The following is a 19418-nucleotide window of genomic DNA, read 5'->3' on the forward strand; positions in this document are numbered from 1 at the left end:
ATATATATATATATATATATATATATATATATATATATATATATATATATATATATATATATATATATATATATACCCCTGACACATTGAAGACCTGCTAAAATTATGGTAGAGAAATTCATTCTCATCCCGATCAAGATTTTGTAGTGCTAGTTTGTGTTGTGTTTGCAGTTTCAGGCTGAGAGATTCAGCTCCATGGATGGAAACAAATATAAATGGCCAAATCAAGGGCATTGAAGTCTGAGCCTAACATAATTTAACTTAAGAAACACTACAGCTTTCATTTTTATTTACATTTGTCCAGATGTAACCTATTAAAAGCTTGTGTGTTTCCTTAATGTCAATAAAAAAAATTTAATTTCATATGTTAATCCTGCATTAGTTGTCTTGCGGTTCTTTTTTTTTACCTTGTAGATGCTGTATAGTATACTGCTGTTTTACATCCTGAATAATAGCAGTTCATAAAACAGTCCAACACTCATACAGTTTTACTGTTTATTACTTTTTTTTTTACAAATTCTGATTTAATAAAAAGTCTATAGAAATGTAAAAAAGAAAAAAAGCTTTGTTTTTGTCAAGTTATATTGGGTCTAAAGTGGGGGTTAACATCAGTAGTGACTTATCTAGTGATTCTGACAATCTTGTACAGCAGCTTTAAGGCCTCGGCATCTGAACAATCTGTCAAATGTCAGTTTTGGATCAGTGTCAAATATGCTACATTTCACAGTATAGTACATGAGCTTAAAGGGATAGTTCACCCAAAAATGTTTATCTGCTTACTCCCAGGGCATCCAAGATGTAGGTGACTTTGTGTCTTCAGTAGAACACAAATTAAGATTTTTAACTCAAACCGTTGCAGTCTGTCAGTCATATAATGGAAGTGAATGGGAATCACGGCTTTGAGAGTCAAAAAACATACACAAACAAAACCAAATTAAACCCTGCGGCTCGTGACGATTAACGGTTTGAGTTAAAAATCTTTGTTTGTGTTCTACTGAAGAAACAAGGTCACCTACATCTGGGGGTAAGCAGATAAACATCAAATTTTCATTTTTGGGTGAACTATCCCTTTAAATCAAGCAAAATGGTTTGTTACAAACCTCTTGTCACATTTAGAGCCAGTCACAGTTTTTAGTTTGGTGGCTAAGTATTCTGTAAGAGTGTGCATAGCAGTTGTCAGGGAAGCAATACATAAAATGTTCACTTGAACTTACAACTTGAGCACAATATTTGTAATGTATATCGAGTGACACAACTAACAGGACAAAGAAACACTTATAAAATTCCTTGCCATACTACTCCATTATATAATTATGAAGTAATCATCGCTGGCATAATGTGAGCATGACATGGTAGTAGATTGTCAAGAAAAAACATTAAAATAAATAATTCTATTGCCTATAGTCCTACATCTAACTATAGACTGGATGTCAATAGTTACTGTTTTAGGTTTTGGTGAACAGATGCTGGAATGTTTAGTGTTAACAATATTAAGTGTGTGTTGAACATTAGGAGTGACTCAGATACTTTTCAAACAGCTGCAAGATCTATAGCAATGGAAAAGCAACCATATTTTCTCAACCATCTGCTGCTTATTGCTTTTGCATTTCTGTATCTTGTCTTAAACCACAACTGGAATAGTACAGTTCATTGCAGTGACAGAATAAGGCATACTTTACATCTGCCAGTTGTTCGAATGAGATTGTTACGTTTACATTTTCAGTCTGTGTTAAGTTAACGTGTTTATGAAATCTCACTGGTGCTTAAATTGGTTTTGCTGGTGACTTTAGAATGAAATAGGGTGTATTTTCTTTCGGGGTAAACAAGCGGGAACCAACATCATTCTCTGAACTGTCTGCGTATGGGCTGCTTTCACACTAGAGTTTATACTGCAGACGCAAGTCTGCTTGATGTCAGTTTGGTTTATTTGGCTGGTGTTTTCTGAACTTGTGTTAGGACCAAGCAATTTGCCTTGGTACATTCTCACAATTGCTGTATAAGGCAGTTTTCACAGGTTAAGGCTGTTAGGCCAGTTTACATCCATATGAACTGTACCCCAAGCTGCCGTTTTCAAATGTACTCTGGTTTACTTCCTCAGGAGCCCCAGAGTTTGGTAAAGAGCTATTAAAAACAACCAAACAATGTCAAGCGAACCAAAGTCCCCAACAAAAGAACAATAACCTTGTTATAGACACATTCACATCAAAATGGCACATACATATAGCCAAACTGCACTTGTGTTTTTGAATTGGTCTTAAACTGATAGAAGACTATCAATTAGAATAATGTATCTCCACAAAAAGGTTCCAAAGATTCAAGAAACGTCCCAGATTCTATTTACTCTATTTACACAATAAATAATAATTAATAGGACTTTCTTCCTCAGGAAAAATAAATAAAAAATTAGTCTCTGCTGGATGTGAAAGTCAAATATTCTTAATCTTGAGGCTTTTCCTTTCATCTAGCTCTTCTGTCTCATAGTTGTCCTTCTAGCATGCAGCTGACGGCCTGATCCAGTGGATGAGGCCGTTGAATCTTGGGTTTAAGAACCCTGCAACCTTTGCAGCTCCAGGATGCTGTCTAAAGCACTTTGCAGGTGTTCACTCAGTTCCCCGTCTTCCACTAATGCAGGCAAACTGGGAGACACTGCTGCCGAAGTAGCCAGCTTGTTCCTTTTAAGCATTGGAGTGCACTGCTCTGGAAGCAAGCCTTGCACCCTTGGAATGACATAGTCTTGACTGGCCACAGAAGCAGAGAGGTTCTGGGAATCACTACCTGCCCTTATTGTTTCCATGTCAAGGTCCAATTTTAGCTTGTTCTGCTGATCTGGCCTTTGATCATTTTTGTTCTCTGCAACATTTGATTCATCTTTCCTGTGAATGGCTCCTCCCTTAGTTAACTGCCCGCTGTAGTTTCGTTTAAACCCAGAGATGGCATGCGAGGCGTCACATGAGTTGTGGATAACTTTGCGGGATCCTGACTCTTGTTTGATAGTGAGGCGTATTGCTCCTTTGCTGCTGGAGCGATATGTCTTGAGGCCAGGAGGTCTGTCAGATTGCAAGGTCCACGATGGTGGAGATGCAGGACAACTGGCAAGGCCAGTGTGGACTGACGACGCTTGGCTGTGCTGAGATAAGTTCTTGGGCTGGGACATGAGGAAGGACTCTGTTGAACCACCAAAATAATGAAACCTGTTCACATTTCACTGTTTCAGGTCAGAGTGCATGTAATCTGTGGCTGTAATTACTGTACCTCTGTCCTCTTTATTGCATAATTTCTCAAATCCGACCCTGGAGGCCCACTGACCTGCAGAGTTTAGCTCTAACCCTAATCAAAGACACCGAAGCAAGCTAATCAAGATCTTCAGAGTTATTAGAAAATTACAGGTTCCTGAGTTTGACCAGGGTTTGAACTAAATGCTGCAGGGCAGTGGCCCTCCAGGGTTGGATTTGAGGAACCCTGCTTTACTAGTGAGAAACAAAGGCATAAAATAATCTTGTGTCTTGTTACCTGGTTCTCTTCTGGCTCTGCGTCTGTCCTCTGCCAGTGAGACTCTCTCTGACTGGAGAAACAAACGCTCTAGCATCACCATCTCTGCTGATGGGCTCTCCTGCTGAAGAAACCAATAACAACTCAGACCTGCCACCTCTTATATTCCAAAGAACCAAAATGATGTGTAGAGTTTCAGAAAATGACTTTGGTCAGTGATTCTGAATTAGTAATTCAATAAATGACACCATTTGTTACCTGGGATTCAGCCAGAAGTTGTTTCCTGTACTTGTTCAGCATGTCTTTGATTTGTTTCAACAGAACGACTGAAACACACTCAAACTGCTTGTCGACTGCACAAAGAATGACAGATATTTTCTCATGTTTAGTTTACTGTTGAGTCCATTACAGGACAGCAATTTTATAAAATATTGTCATTCGAACTTCCTGATTGAGTCAAACCTGAGATAAAGTCAGCCTGGCTGGGTAGAGCTCTAGCACAAGAATGGTACGGCAGCAAATGTCTCAAAGCATCCTCCACTGAAACAAATGGAGCCAAAGTGTTTGGGTTGAGAACAGCACTGTGGTCCAAAAACATCTGCTTTTTGAACCTGCAAATGCACACACAAAGAATGTCTGTTAAAATAGTTTGTGTAAATTAAATAACAGCTTTGTGGATGGCTGTATTTGTTAAAATTGTATTCGTTTTGTCTTTCAAACATTTGTTCGGTATCTCACTATGGTGTCCTAGACAAAGCAAAAGAATGCCATATCTTGCTCTTACTTCACTAGTGGAGTCTCTCTCACCTTACATGAAGATGATGATGCTATCCTTCCCAACAGACATTCACATTTTCAAACTCTTCCTAATCAAACGCCTTGTTCAACTCATCTGCTTACCTTTGTCTGGCACACCCATTACAGGACTTGGAGTCTTTACCAAAGAGTCGATGAGTTGCTAAATGTGCAGTGTTGGGGTACTCTGAGAACGAGGTTTGAAACCATTGATATTGAGGGCTCATATTCCCACAATACTCTTGTCCCCTAAAAGTGTAGCTTAATCTTAAAATCTTAATCTTGAGAAATCAACTTTTACTTGAGATTTTGATATATAAGAGGTCATCGTACTAAAAGAATATCCTGTAAGTTTCAGAACTGAAAACATCCTTGTTACTGAAATAGAATGTAAGGTGCCTTGAAATGTATTGTTTTTTTATTCCCCAATCAGCTGGTCTGTTCCAGAGTGCCAATATCTAGTCCACAGTCCCCCAATTTCAAACGGAACGCGATTTCAAATGACACAGTTTCCTGCATACCCTAGCTACAGCCCTGCCTACGCCATTTTCCATCTGAAATATTTTGAAATTCATACTGATCTCTACATAGATTTAGTATGCTACTGAATAAATCTATTTTTACTTACCTGTGTTGCCTCTTTGCTAGTCTCAGCTTCTCCTCTTTTGGATCCACGCTTGCAGTTGAAGTCTGTGACACAGAAGGAATTTTCATAACAGAATACTTTGGATCTAGAATTACTTTACTCTGTTTTCAGAATCTCTTTGAAATATCCCATCTTCCTGAAATCTAGCGTGATTTGACTAAGATTTCACGTTTCATTTATAATATTTGCACCTGGACCTGGTTGTTCTGAAGTGCTGAGTAGGTCTTGTCATGGGCAAGCAGCCTGGGCCCGAGATATACCTTCTCCTGTAACTGATGCTGATCCAAAGAGATTATCCCAGTGTTCCTAGGGACTGTGAGCTCTAATCAGGGGAGATAAAAATTTGAACCCAAAAAGGATGATAGAATGATTAACAATTTGTTTGTTATAAAGAATAGGCCTATATTTGTATGTACAGCAAATACAAAGAGAAAATGTCACGAAACACCGTCTTCTATTGCATAAGTTTATCTACTGTTTCTGGGAAGTTTAAAATGCCTTCTAACAAAGACCGTGTTTAGTCCTCCTTTCATAGCTACAGCAATAATATTGTTACCAATGGAAAAAAATAGTCTAGTTTAAAAATGTACCTGTGTCATGTTCATTGTATTGCTGCTTGTACACATGGGCTGTTGACTCTGAGTTTCTGCTGAGCTCAGTTAACACATGACTTTGGCCCAATTGCTCTGGATACATAAACAACTTCTCTGAGGAAGAGGAAGGTCTCTTACTCGTGGTAGGGTCTTTTGGATAATCATGCTGGTGCTTTGTGCTGAATTAATAGAAAAGGATGCCTCGAGTGGAGGTGTGGGGAATACATTCCCAGGAAGTAGACTCATTAACTGGGTTCCTGGTGGTTTGAGTGAGGGGCAGCCTGGGCCAACAGCTAACAAAGATGGCTGAGGAGGCTCCACTGCTGTTTGAGTGTCCTTTGGTAAAGAGATCAATCCAGGAGCTGACAATGGTTTGGAGAAATATGGCATTGCAGGCAAAGGAAGGGATGTGCCAGACAAACCAAGCTGGAGAGTTTCTACCGTCTGGGCAAGTCCTGCTTCTAATGCGAGTGTGTCTTCTGTGATGTCAGCCTCCTGGAGACTCTGCTGGAGAATGTCACAGATCTCTTCGGACTCTTTCTGCTGTTTCACTAGTTGGACATTGGGATGTTCTTGCGCCTCTGGACCTCCACTTCCTAGTGAGGATGCCAGCAGTGCCTCCTCCAGAAAGGAGAGATCCACACAGCCAGAGACAGGAGTGTCCTGAGAACTAACATCATCTGCTAACAGAGACGCAGGGCTCTGCAGAACGGTCACAACAGTCATGTTAAAGGTTTGTTAAACTGTTAAAAGAATTCAAACACTATTTTAAAGCTTAAAGTCACAAATCCATTCTTTTGATACTAAAAAAGTGGGGTTTGTTAGACAGACAGGCATGTTCTGGGAGGTCCCAGCTGAAACAAATCTATAAGCTCCCTCTTCCATGGGGAGAGAGGTCTAGACTCACTGGAGTGTCTGTGAAGAGTGACGGCTCTCCAGAGGATGAATTAATGAGTAAGTCTCCACTTGGCAGCTGTTTGAACAGACGGGAGGAGGGACCGTTAATCGCATGTGGTAATTTTGTAGAATTTGTATTTGCACACAAAAATGTATCCACAAACATGAGATTTTCTTCTGTTAAGGTTCTTCTACGTTATCCATGTTAGATCTCTTTACATATGACCTTTTAAAGTGCGCTAAGGTTCCAAAATTACCACAACTGAAACAATTTTTGGAGAAAATACTGTAACAGCTAGTCACTAATGTTACTAACGTTAACGATTAAAGCCACGCTGTAATATTATGATTCCTCCATACCTCGTTTGTCCCATGAAGAAAGTCGTTCAGGGCTTGAGGGTCACTGTTTTAAAGTAAGCATTTAGAAATTAACATATGAGCAAATCTTCTGGTGTGACTGCATTAAATATAATACATACAAACTAAGAAAATTCAATTTATTGGATGTAACAACATTTACCATAAAACATCAAGTAAACAAGTACCATCTTCATCCTCCATTTCAACTAAACAAGAAAGAAGTTGGATTGGAATTACAAAGTTATGATAAAACTTCTAACAACTTAAATTATGCTTATGACAATATCCATTCATTATTTGATATTAAATCTAATGTGTCAATACTGTGTTTTTAATGTACACTACTAGCCTATATAAATTAATTCAAATCCACTTAATGTATACAATATTATGGTGCCAAATCACTATTAATGCAGATAAAACCACATGGTTCATATGTAATAATCTGGGTTTTGTGAAGTTAACCTAACCTTTTATTAGGGTGGCTCCATTCAGAGCAGCGAGAGAGAGTTTCTGTGTACTTCATTGACTGGATTTCAAGGACTGTCTGTGAGAAAACCAGACATTTTGACACATGCTTTTGATCGGGGACATCCTCGAGTCCTGCAAGATCTGAGAAGGTAAACATGAGGTGTACAAAAAGTTATTAAATAATCGTTGGAAGTGTATGGATGTTAAAAAATGAAATGGCTTGACTGGAAACGGGCAATCATGCTTTACGTGTGAAATCTCATAATCTCACAGTTCTGTCAATTTCTGGTCAAATAATTTACAAAATGATTAAAAAAACGCCTAAATGACCTGTTCATTTATTGAATATGACTGAATCAGCCTGAATATATTGCAGCAATGCAAGTAGTTTTTAAAAGTAAGTTTAGCGTCCTTCCTGCAATGTGGCCAATAATAATGTTGCATTTCAACTACAAATTCAATTCTAAAAGTAAATGGGCTGGCTGAAAAAGCTGAATCATATTTATAATGTTGCACACTGCTATGTCCTAACCCTAAAACAAATACCAACTATGTACAAACCAGCTTGGGTGCTAGATTTTACTATCCTGAAATATATTAAAGACAGCAATTCAATATTATTCTGTGGCATTCTGTCAGCTTGAAATGCCACTGTTAATTTGCAGATAGATACGATTTTCAATCAATTTTCAATTATATCTATTGGTTTACAGTGCAACAGTTTCTTTATAGCCAATGTATATTTTATACAATTTATACAGACTCCAATACCATAATTGCATATTTAAAATGGTAAAAAATGATGCATTAAGAAATGTCACCAGAAGATTTAATGTACAGCACGCATGGATTGTGGTCAAATGCGCATCATGAACCGCATGCCTTCGCATGTTCAGTATCCGTTCATTGCGCAGGGTACAAATCGACCCCTTTGCCTCGGTCGAAATCCAGCTCTAATTAAAAATGCTCCCTTATTTTGTCTCTCGCTTTGACTTTAAGCGGAGGACACTTAGATCTCCTGCAAAGATATTTTTTCTTTACCTACATCCGCATTATCGCTGCACACACTGGACATTTAATATAATAATTGCAGACTGACAGGCTGTTTTAGACACGACTCCTACATTTAGCTGTTCGTACCCAGAAAGCGCATGGACGGTCACGTTTGCGTCTCGGTGTGAGCCGGAAACAGTGGAGCTTTAAAGGGATGCTGTGCAGGACACAAAAGCTCTTCACCTGAGCGCACAGCTGCACATGTATCCCGTCATATCTCCTGTGCCGCGCTATAACGCGCAGATTCGAATGCGGTGTTTCGCAGAGGAGAAAGAAGAACTCACCCGCGTCTTTGTGCTTTATTGTCCTTTCAGACGGGCCTGTGCGCCATCCATCCGTACCCACACGCTCAGTGAGGAGGGGGAGCCGGGCTCCGTGCGGGTGGGTGACACACACGGAGGCAGAAGTGTGGATGTGCTGCTCTTCAGTCTGGAGCCCAATGGAGGACCTTCACAGACGCGCGCGCTGTTTTTCACATGCTTTGAGGAATTTGGAAACACTGTGCATTATGGTAATATTGACCTTGACAGATCTGGACAGATCAGAAAAGGCCAATCGAATATCATACTCTCTTTTTAACAATATAGGCAATTCTGCTCGGATAATGGGGTGACTATGGGGCAACGTTTTGGTCATATTCTTACTACCAAAACAAATACAAAAAGCAATACTATATTACTATATCAAAATAAAAGACCAAAGCTAAATCTAAATGTTTCATCTAAATCGAAACCATATATTTCAATCTAAATGTTAAATATAGCTACATATAAATCTGAATGTTAGATTTAAATGTTAAATCTAAATGTCATAGGCGGAGTTTCACTTTTATGGCTGGTGGGGCACCCAGTGGCAGACCAGCACTTGTTTATGCTTTATCTCATGTATTTATGTAACACACATTCTACATTACAAATACATTTAGAATGAACCATAACTGATGTACAATAAAACACAGCCTGCCTAATGCAGAAAAGCTGCCTCTTTTTCTGAATTGCGTAGATGACCACTATCTTTCTTTCATGTCTTCTGATACATTTTCAGTCAAATCGTTTTCTGTGTGCTAGATCAGAGCTAGAGCCCTGCATTTCAGCCCAACGGGCCCCGACTTTTTTACGCCCCTTGCCCCTTGTGTAAATGTTAAATCCAAATCCTAAATATAAATGTAAATGCTATATGTAAATCTTATATCTAAATGTAAATCATATCAATAGCTATCTATCTATTTGTAACAAAGTTAGTAGTTCGGGAAGGAGGAGGCGGGAACCGGCGAAATATATATATTATATTTAGATATAAGATTTGGATTTAACATTTAGATTTAAATACAAGATTTCGATTTCGATTCAACATTTCGATTTAACTCTGGTCTTTTATTTTGATATAGTAAAAAAAAAATGCATAGTTTATTTAGGTAAATCTTGCAAAATGTATTAATTTTGGTAGTTGAAACCTGACAGAATTTACACATTTTATTTTACAAACCACGCCCCATATTATGGGGTCATAGTTGACAGCAGTGTCCAAGAGTTCATTGTCAAAATGTGTGTCTATATAGATATATATATATATATATATATATATATATATATATATACACACACACACACACACACATATATATATATATATATATATTTGTGGTAAACTTCGTTCAAAACTTTCTTTAAATATAATTATTTTAATGAATTCTGATGGAAAACCCATGGAAGCTTTTAGGAAAAGATTCGACTTTTAGATTGAATTTAGTGCAATCATTTCACGACATCGAAATAATGGCGCCCCCCTATAGTCCAAAATATGTATTAAATGATATGGATTTTTAAAATAACAAATCTTTCATGGGTTTATCATTTACGTTATATTAAGCCGTTCAAGTCTTAATACCCAGGGTTCCCTTTAAATTGCTGAAGAGTGTTGAACTTTCTTCTCTGTCCTATTGAAAGGGTTGTTTGAGCTGCGCCCTCTACTATACAGTTGTGAATTTACATTTCCTTCAGCCTGAGGCTTATTCGTTTCACTTTTGGTGCGAGAGGTCTTTTAAATTGACAAAAAATAGAACTTTTTTATATTAAAAACAAACAAGCAAGACCAGCCCAGATGATAAAAAGCAATGCAAAAGTAATGTAAAGCATTACTTTCCATAAACGATAACTAAAAAATGCAATTAGTTACTTTTTAGGGAGTAACACAATATTGTAATTCATTACTTTTTAAAAATAACTTTTGCCAAAACTGCTGACAATGATGCCTAATGTTTATAGTCATAAACTCCATCGACAACTTGAGTCTTTTATTAGCATATAATGCATTGTTTACGTGAGGAAGTACAAGTATAATATCATTACTAGAGAAACTGGTAGCATACTGGCTTTGTTGTAATTTACATACAGGATATTTACATGGTACTCTGGTTCATGTTCAGAACACCACTGTCCTTTTTGGTACTTTGTTGTATGCGACATGTTTAATGTAAAGTGTGAAGAGTATTGGGGAGTCGATCTTTGGAAATTTGGCCATCTGTGTGCACCATCATAGTGAACTGAGGGTTTTCATTTTTGAGCCAATTTAGATTTTTTGGGGGGTAAACTATTCCTTTAATATTACAGTTTTTCTGAATTGCTAAAACACGAAACCCCAATCTCTGAACCAAATTCTCACTAGCTTAAACCAATTTGTCGAATAAAGCACACGTTCTGCTAAACCTTAAACACGTTCAGGCAGTTAGGCTATGTGGACAAAGTCCTCAGGCCGGACTCAAGCACAAAGACATGATGCTGAGACAGAATAAATCTCTCCTTGACCCTGATTTTACAATTGCACAAGTATTTGAGTGTACTGTAACATGCTATTCATTTAGAGTTTTATTTGACCTTTTTGGCCTTTGCAGTTGGACTGCAGTATCCAAGTGCTGAATATATACAAACATTCAATACTATGCAATATTCAGCACAATACTATTCTTGCAGTACATACAGTAGGCCTATACAATATATTCACCTTAGTTGCAATTACTATATGTCTTTACAGAATTGCAAAATTGTTTACTCAGTACAATATAAGTTTTTTTCTGTAATGTTCTGGATGCTGTGTTCTCCATTTTTCACTGTAGTGTCTAATGAATGCTCTGTAGTGTTTATTTTATTGACTCGTGTGTGTGTGTGATCTGAGCACCGTTTGATTGAGTGCAAGTGAAATGGTTTTGCAGTGATTGTTTGATTTTGATGCAAGAGTCAGAGGTTTCGTGAATTTAGTTTTGAGTATTTGGATTTGTGTTTTAAGGTTTTGAGAAAATGAGTGATGGTTTCAAGAAATGTGTTTTAGCAATTCAGAAAAACTGTAACTGTGCCATATTTAAGTGAAAGAATATTATGCATAGTTTACTGCCATTGTATGAATAGTGTAATCATGTAATCCATAAAAAAGGTAACTGTAATCTGATTATGAGCATATTATAATGTAATATAATCCAGTTACGACTAGCACATTTTTGGAATCTTATTACTTATCCAGATTACATGTAAGCAGTAACTACCTAGCACTGCCAAAAACAATGGCAAAGAAAATTCTACTTTTCAGGCGATTGACCACAAGGGTTACATATAAGTATTCATACTTACAAACCAAGCAAACCAAGGTTGAAAGTTGGGTTAGAGCTCTTACACTATGTAAATAATGGACATCTGTAAACCTGAACATTTGATTAAAATCAAACAACCGAATCCAACATTACTTTTTCACAAGTTTTGTTCAAGCAAAAAAGAGCCCTTGATTCTTGATCCAAAACGCTGTTGGTTTACTTTGCCTGTTTAGACATGGCATCATGTTGATACCATGTTTTTTTGGACATGTATTCTTACATTTGATTAACATGGTATCTGCACATGCATAAGGTTCACTACCATGAACTGGGTGATATAATGTGCCAGTAGAAAAAGAAGCATCATAAACCTAAGCAGATTGTAGAAAGCATTGGTGCCAATGCTTGGTAATGCTTTTGGGAAATGAAGCCATGGCTGCTAATTGGTGCACTTGTGGTCTCATGGCTTTTGTGTGCTTAAGTCACTGAACTTCAGGGTGTTCAATTTGTCATTTTAGGTTTCTGAAGGAACTCATGAGTGTCCTTTTATAGTATGGGTGTATACATGGGGACGGTATTAATAAAAAGGAAATTCATTGCACTTTTTAATTGGGAAAGCATGTTCATGTAGAGGTTTATTTGGGACAGTGTGTCCGTATAAATCCAGATTTACATTCAAAGAGACAAGATAGTCTACTGTGACCTGACATTTCCATGACAGTCGTTCAACCACACGTCACGCCCGAGCCCACACCTGTGCCTTATCCAACATTCAGAGCGATTATGATGAGCTCAAAGCGGTTAAAAAATTTTTTTTATACTCGACATGTGGTATATCTGAATTGTGTTGGACAGTGATGAATAATTCGCTACATATTTCTTTTTATATTTAGCAAGCTGTTATGGCAGTTAAAAATATTAACTAACTGCACAAAGTGGTATAATAAAACCTGCTATTACTTTTTTACATTGTATAAAATCCATATGTTTTATTTATTTTTTTACCTGTGGAATTTAGAATATGAAGGGTCTAGGGAGACTTCATAGCAACCCGTCAGCATGATCTAACAATAGACTGGAATAGTGTGTGTGAATGTAGTATCCACTACTGTGTGCCATGTACTGTACAATATAATGTACACTAAACACAATGTGCAATATATTAACAGTATATTGCAATATACAGTACAACATGCATTATACAGTACAGAACATGCATTTCTTTCTCTTTTTTTCCTGATTTATTGTTTTAAATGTAAATAGCATATTAAGCTAATTAAGAGCAAGAAGAGATATAAAAAATAATATCAGTCAATAACTCATCCGATCCAAAACTTATCCAATACTAATGTAGTGCAGTCTTATTTCAGAATTAAAAATTCAAGTGTTATATAATATGATTTAGCTGTTTCCTAATTTACTAATGTTCTATGAATAATCTTGTAAATGAAAAATCGAATAAATCTAAAATTATAAAAGCAACCAAGAACTGTATGTTTCTGAAAACAAGACAAAATAAAATAAGAAATAGGATGCCAGTAAAATTTCACATGTACACTTTTCCTTTGTGGTTTTTAACATTTTAATTATGTATTTTATTTTATTATGAATGTATAGATTGTTTTAAATGCTTTGCATGTGTTTTTTTATTGGTCGATTATACTGTTTATGGTTTTAGTGAGTTAATGTTTTATTTAGATTGTTAATCAACCGTAACAAACAGTACTGCCGCTTTAAGGAACTTGAGGTCCGAGCGCGCACTTTCTCTCAGTTCGCGGGAAGCGGAGCTGAGAAGAAGTTGTTTTATGCCTTTGCCAAAGGCAATAATATTGTTATTAGCGACAATACTATGTAATATTATGTTGTTTGAGCATGCTTTTATATGTAGGAGTGCACATGTAGGCTACTCGAAGTTCATCATTGTATCAGAGGTCAAACAACAGCTCAACAGGTGCAATGTGAGAGAAAGCAACAAAACATTTAAGCAGGTATGTTGTGTCATCCATACATTATTATCATTGCTGTGTGACAGTGTGGGCTATTCTATTACGTTATGGACATTTCTCAATATAATGTGTAAGCTGTTCTGCAGTACATGGGAAGCAGCTGAGTAAAGTATACGTGAATTCACAAATACATGTAATGAACAGTTAGTTTCCATTTAAATTAGCCAGAAGTATACATTTCATAACACTTTTTAATCATACATCACACAACACAAACTTGAAGTTTAGCTCCAATCCTAGAAATCTTAACACTTAACAAATAAACAATAAGATTATATGGAGAAGCATTTTGTAAATTTTTCCTCCGAAAATTGTTTCCAAACTTAGACACAGCAGTACTAATCGTGTCTGTCTGATAAACAGTGGTGGTGTTTTGTTACTGAACGAATTATTTGTATGAATTAATTAAATGACTCACAACAGTTACTTATCGCCACCTACTGGCGTTATTATGTAACTTACATATTTTACACACACATGCACTCTTTCCATAGATGTAATGGTTTTTATACTGTACAAACTATATATTTCACCCCCTAACCCTAACACTACTTCAGAAAACTTTCTACATTATTACATTTAAAATACAAACAAACAGACAAACATCCTTAGTTTTGTATGATTCATAAACCAAAAATGTCCCCACAAGGTCAAACATTTCAGGTTTTACTATCCTTGGGGAGACATTTGGTCCCCACAACACACGGTTCACCTCACTAAGATTATATTTTATTATATTAACGAAAAATATAATAATATGTAACATTTTCTACATGTTTGCCCTGAAAATGATTTCCAAACAAGGCAACAGTGGCACTAACCATTGTGTCTGTCTGAAAAACAGTAGTGGTGTTTTGTTCCTGAATTAATCAGTGTTTTTGAACGATTCAGTTGAATGAATCACTGTATATGGCTCACTAATAAAGACAGTCGCTTGTCACCACCTACTGGCGTTATTATGTAACCTACATATTTTACACACACGTTGGATTTTTAGGTTTTATGAAGAATCTCCATAAACATAATGATTGTATACTGTCCAAACTTTATTCTATTATTTATCACCTACACCTAACCCTTACAGAAACAACAACAACAACAACAACTCATACTCAGTATGTATTATAAACCTTTCCTTCTGGGGTCTATACAGTATATTGTGTCACCACCTATATAAAGGACTCAGCCTATTGGCTCCATGGGTGCACTGACATATCTTACATGAATTACTCCTTTAGATTCTTTGGAAAGTGCATGCTAATCAAGCTCTGTGTCATGTTTATAATTGGTGTAGATTAGTAATTTTGTCTCATTCCTCAGTTTGTAAAAATAAATAAAATTTTACAGAAATACACTTGCAATGGAAGTGTATTCTGAGAGAATAACAGAACAAAAGAACAACAATTGAAAAGTGAGGGTGCCCTCTAGTGACCATGTGGAGATATTGCTGGCTACTTTGAAAAGAGCCACCATTAAGTGTTTACACAGCAAAGCTTTATTGATGCAAGATATAATATTCACGACAACTGATCTTTCTTAAACTGATTTTGTGCCATATAAAACAAAATAATTACATTAATTCATCATTTGCACAATGCTCATCAATTGATGCTTTAATTTCTAATTCAAAACTATAGTGATTCAGTTTATGAATTTCTTATTTGTTAAACCTTGGCCTAACCATTAAAAGCTTACACTGTAATATTTCATGTCCTTCCGCAACTACAGAATGCCATGTGCATTTAAAAGAAAACTTCTGCTACTTACTGACATAAGTTACTGTATAACAAAATACACTACATGAGAAGTTCATGTATGCAGTTAAACAGTCTTGTCTTGACCAATGAGAAATAGACCACTGAATTTGAGCAGCTACATTTGCACATATACATTTTTGGCTGGCCATTATGATTTTTTGTCAAAACTGTACCAGTACAACCAGAATATTAATATGGTGAAGAAGCTGACGGTGAGGAAAGTAACATACAAAGTGAACAGAAATCGATCAATGACCTCCCCCAAGTGTATCCACTCCTCTGAGTTCTGATCAGTGGAGAAATGCTTGTCAACTTGCTGGCGAATGGTGAGTACGTCTTTGTGTATATTCCTCAGTTCCTTCAGCTCTTGCTCATCATGATTTAATGGTGATTTAATGCCTTTTTCTGGGTGTCTAATTTGGCTGATTTCTTTCTCAAGTGAACAGAAAATTGTGGCTTTGGTGTTTTCTGCTGGTAGAAATTGTTAAATGTATTAATGTGATCTAAAGGTAAGCAAGCACAACATGGAGCATCATGTTTTATATGTGTGCGTTAATTTAGATATACCCAGTATTTTATTTGTTTATTTATTTTTTACACAGAGAAGAATAGGTTATATACTGTCAGTTGTCCAAGAGGGTTCATATTATTTGCAGAAAATTAGCTGTTATGAGACTCACTTTGAGGGTCAGAATTCTGGTCAGAGACTTTCTTGCGCAAGCAAACCAGTCGAGCCAGGTAATGCAGGAACAACACTTTAACCCAGTTTGGTAGAGGGGGATAATCACTAGAGCCACAAAGAATATTAGTAACGACAATTGTCTCCAATAGACTGGCCACCATCAGCGCTAAACACAGAGAGAAAAACACATCTGTTGGGAGAGAGAGAGAGATACAATAGCATAAGTTTCCTACCTTAAAATTAGTTACTGATGTATATATCAGTGGGCTTTAAAGGGATAGTTCATCCAAAAATGAAAATTAGCTGTTAATTTACTTACCCTCAGGCCATCCAAAATGTAGGTGACATTTTTCTTCAGTAGAACAGTAAAGAAGATTTACTGCATTTTATTGTGGTCATAAAATGCAAGTCAATGGCTACCAAACAATGCATACACAATGCATATACTGGCAAGACAAAATGAATACCCATGGCTGCTGATGATATATTGAGGTCTTACAAAGTGAAACAATCAGTCTGTGCAAGAAACTGAGCATTATGTCAACATTATTACCTGTAATTCAGAGTGTCAGATGTCCGGTTTGCGAACAAATCATTCTTTTGAACCGGTTCTTGATAGTGAACAAAAATTTGACTGTTTACCAAATCGGACTGAATTCGGTTTGATCATATGATGAATGAACTGATTCAGCACTCCAGTTCCTCAAACAGTTAAAATTGGACCGAAGAACAATGAGCCACTGATATGTGTATGCGTGAACTGAACACTAAAATGAAGTGCATGGTTTATGTAAAAAAGTAAGATGATGAAGACGTTTATTCACACTATATGCTGTAGACATGTAAAACAGCCATGGTTCACATAGCACTGCTAAATTTGTTATATTAACCAGTTTATTGAAACGAACTGTCTGAAAGAACCAGTTAATAGAAACAAATCAGACTTCTCCATTTGTCTAACCTCTGGATTACAGGTAATGATGTTGCAAATAATGTTCAGTTTCTTGCACAGACTGATTGTTTCGCTTCATAAGACCTCAATATATCGTCAGGAGCCACAGAGATTAATTTTGTGTTGCCTGTAAATGCTTTTTTGACTCTCAAGTGCTGGTAGCCATTGACTTGCATTTTATGAATCACCAAGCACCATATTTTCAGCTAAAAATTTACTTTACTTTCTACTGAGGAAAAAAGTCACCTATATCTTGGATGAGTAAATTAATGCCAAATTTTAATTTCTTTTGAGTGAACTACCCCTTTAAACTCTGGTACACAAAATGACTCTACAAACTTACAATAAATAACCTAATAAATAATAGTAATAGTAATTTGCACTTGAATGTTCTGATTTGATTAAAGGTGCCTGAAATGTTTGAGAATTATTGATTTTATATGATATGAGTTCATTTATATTATTCTTATATAACTTATTATGAGGTCCAAAAGTCTGAGGTTCAAAATCTAATTTAAATATATATTTTTAAAATATATAACAAATAAATGTTACATGAATATGGATTGCACTATTTCTAGGTCACTAGAAATATTCATTTAATCTTTTCAATCCTTTCAAATGTGATTTCTAATAAAAAAATAAATAAATAAAATCAGAAATATATTTGCAAAATAGAAGCATTTTATTTGCAGACTCAGACTTTTGGACCCCACTCTTTATATAGAGTGATAACAGACTTATAAGAGGTATGGTGTCTCCTGTAACAGGAAGCAGATCGTTCATGAGGAGGAGGAAGACAGTGTAGCCTAAGATCAAGGTCATTTTAAAGGCAGAGCGATCCATTTTCTGAGGAGGCAGGAGGAAGCTGAACAGATCTACGGTAATCAGGCAGTAGCTGGGGATCAGCAGGTTCACCACATACAGAGTTGGTCTGCGCTTCAGGACGATCTAATATGTGACAACCATTAGAACAATAAACAGGACAAAAATTAAAGAAATAGTTCATAGAAATTAAAACTTCTGAACAAACTGAAGGTGACACAAACATGGTAAATGAGTTCATCCCATCTGTCCAATCCATCCATGTTAAAGTATGATGCGTTGGCGGATTTTCTGGCGATCATGTCAGTCAGTTGCCACTCTCCTTTAGTCTCCATGTACTGAAGAGATTTTTTGAGTGTGGCCTCCACTGGCTCTGAAAATAATATCTGAACATCTCGAACTGTAGAGGGAGAAATTGATTTGCATCAGTCCCAAATGGCTGTCATAAGACTGGGGCTCTCAAATTTAATACCTTAACAATTGAATGTTTAACATGTGTGAAACTAAGTTTATAGGTTTGAGACACACAAATTGCACATAATATGTTTCAATTTCAACTGAAATTGGAACTTTAATGGATAGCCTAAAAAATTATTACTTACTTGTATGCTTGTAAGAGCCAAATGTGTACGTGCAGTTTTGAATGTCAAATGGAAAGGTGTAGATGTCTAGGTTGCAGGAGCTGATCAAGTGGACTGGCAGCCGATCTTCTGCTTTGCCGTTGTTGTAAAGATAAAGGTAATAGGTGTTTGGGGCTTGGTTGTCACTTATGCTGCAATTAAATAGGACAGTATGTCACAGACAGCCACAACAGTTGTGCCTTTTATTGCAGCAAGGAAAAAAAAAGGTTTTAAGGGTTTTTAGTTTAGATTAGTCAACTAAAATCTGATTAGTCGACTTAAGTCATTGTGGTAATCCACTGAAAATATGTTGTTCCCTATCGAAAGGTAACTTCCGTTGTGTCATCATTGATGACTGCTTGGGGAAACTCCTGTTTTATCTGTTACTGAAGCCTGATTTGTTAACATTTGTGTAGTTGCACAAACCAATGGTGCTCAAGCCTGCCAGAAGGGAGCGGAGCCAACTGCTATATACAGTGGGTACGGAAAGTATTCAGACCCCCTTAAATTTTTCACTCTTTGTTATATTGCAGCCATTTGCTAAAATCATTTAAGTTCATTTTTTTTCCTCATTAATGTACACACAGCACCCCATATTGACAGAAAAACACAGAATTGTTGACATTTTTGCAGATTTATTAAAAAAGAAAAACTGAAATATCACATGGTCCTAAATATTCAGACCCTTTGCT

At 36.5% G+C, this 19418-nt stretch overlaps 1 pseudogene; it reads right to left on the reverse strand.

Annotated features, from left to right (window-relative positions):
- Window positions 1–2442: 2442 nt before the first annotated feature.
- Window positions 2443–7368, reverse strand: LOC107589788 (glioma tumor suppressor candidate region gene 1 protein-like; annotated as a pseudogene).
- Between the last annotated feature and the right edge of the window lie 12050 nt (window positions 7369–19418).

The sequence above is a fragment of the Sinocyclocheilus grahami genome, unplaced genomic scaffold, assembly GCF_001515645.1.
Source record: "Sinocyclocheilus grahami isolate Dianchi unplaced genomic scaffold, SAMN03320097.WGS_v1.1 scaffold120.1, whole genome shotgun sequence".
NCBI lineage: Eukaryota > Metazoa > Chordata > Actinopteri > Cypriniformes > Cyprinidae > Sinocyclocheilus > Sinocyclocheilus grahami.